This window comes from Aplysia californica, unplaced genomic scaffold (assembly GCF_000002075.1).
Source record: "Aplysia californica isolate F4 #8 unplaced genomic scaffold, AplCal3.0 scaffold00013, whole genome shotgun sequence".
In the NCBI taxonomy this organism is placed as follows: domain Eukaryota; kingdom Metazoa; phylum Mollusca; class Gastropoda; order Aplysiida; family Aplysiidae; genus Aplysia; species Aplysia californica.
Genome location: NW_004797283.1, coordinates 562,744 through 564,476, shown reverse-complemented (window position 1 = coordinate 564,476; position 1,733 = coordinate 562,744). Strand labels below are relative to the sequence as shown.

The window sequence follows — 1,733 nt, the reverse complement described above, 5'->3', positions numbered from 1 at the left end:
CTCTCTCTCTCTCTCAACCACTCACATAACACACACACACACACACCTCCCCTTTGACGGGCTGGCCGGTAACAGTGAGACCACAGAGCACACCTGCATGGGGGCAAACACACTAGTTACTGTAGTGACAGAAACACAGGCATGATCACCCATGTTCAGTGCGTCCTTGTTTAACATTCACTTTTTTGTACAAGCAGCCTGCCTCCTTTATGATCCTAATATGGGGACGTAAAACATGAACATCCAATTGACTCAAATTGAAAACACTGAGGGATTTATGTGGAATGTGTAAGATTTTGGCGTATTTGATAGTGACTCAGGCAGATCGAGAACTAAGGCCCCCAAAAAAGCGCTGCTAGCTAATTCCAGTATGAGGAAGGCAGGGCAGGGCACAATTTATCTATGCTATGTAAAGATGGTCGAGCTATCTATCTACACGCCTACACTTTGAGCAGATAATCCCAGGAGCTCGTTAAAAAAGGGAGGAGGAGGAGGCTTTTTTTTTTTTTTTTACTTGTGAAGGGATGTGTGGTGGTTCCAACACGCTGCGAGTCAATGAGTAAGCCGCTAATTAACGTAAAATCCCTGGTTCATCCATTTTTTGTGTTCAGTGGTGGTCGTGGAAAGGCTGTCTGTGACGCGCGGCCAAATGGCTTGAGGTTTTGCCACGCTGTAAACGCTGCTCCGCAAACTGCTGGGCAGACAAGGAATTTTAAAAAAACAAAAAACTGGAAGTGTACACAGTAAAGCGCTGTCCGAACCCTAGAAAATAAACAAACAGGTCTTTCTGCCCAGCCTGGCCGGGTCTGTGTATTTTACTGGCTTTGTAAAGCAATTTGTTGTGTACACTTTTAAGTTGTCTGCTGTCCGCCGGCTGCTGTTTGTCGCGCAGCGTTCAGAATGGCTGCTTCCTTAAACCCAGTGCACACGACCAGAAAACCTGCCACTGGCCGCACGGCTGCGAGTATGAAATAATTCAAAGCAATTTTCGCCCGTTCGTTGTTCACTCTTCACCGCCAAATGACGTCATATTTCGCAGGCATGCGACGAGTGGACATTTTCCTAATGAGTTTGGGCCCTGGGGTTCTCAGTCTGAAGGGAAGTAGTTTGATCTTTTGTTGAAGTCTGGTTTCTTATGGATGTAAGCAGTAGTTGTACCTCCCACGTCTTCCTATACTGTTTGCAACCTGACAGTAGCTCCACAAATAGATGATCCTTTCGTGTTTGAAGCTGTGTAAAGTAGGGACTGAGAATGATACAACGTCCTAGCAGAATAAGTAAAGTACTCGATAAAAACCTCTCCACACAGAAATCGAACTCAGGTCTTCTGTGTGCGGCGCAGAGAGCCTAACTGCTACACTACAGATGCCGGTACACATAGTAGAGTATACGTCCGCTCATTCATTACTTTAATGGCCCCCAGAAGTACCAACGGCCTTTTGATAGCCTGCTGACATCAGCAAGCTTAAAACTGATGTCAATGGTTTACCCCCGTCGCCCGGCTCATCAATGTTGGGTTTTTTTCCCCCCTGCTAACGAGAAAGGAATAGAATCAAAGTACACGCACTATAAAGCACCTGCCAACTATCTACATAACGGCAGTAATAAATCATACGAGATTCTTGTTCACGCGTTGGATGATGTCCTCCTCCCTGGGGCATTTGCACGGACCACGCCTAATAATTTTCACCGCGCTCTCTCTCTCTCTCTCTCTCTCTCTCTCTCTCTCTCTC

General features: G+C 46.3%; 1 protein-coding gene across 3 annotated transcripts in view; it reads left to right on the top strand.

The window, feature by feature from the left end:
* LOC101845207 (leucine zipper putative tumor suppressor 2) overlaps positions 1-1,733 on the top strand; it is a 144,467-nt gene that overhangs the window by 98,945 nt on the left and 43,789 nt on the right. The window lies entirely within an intron of this gene.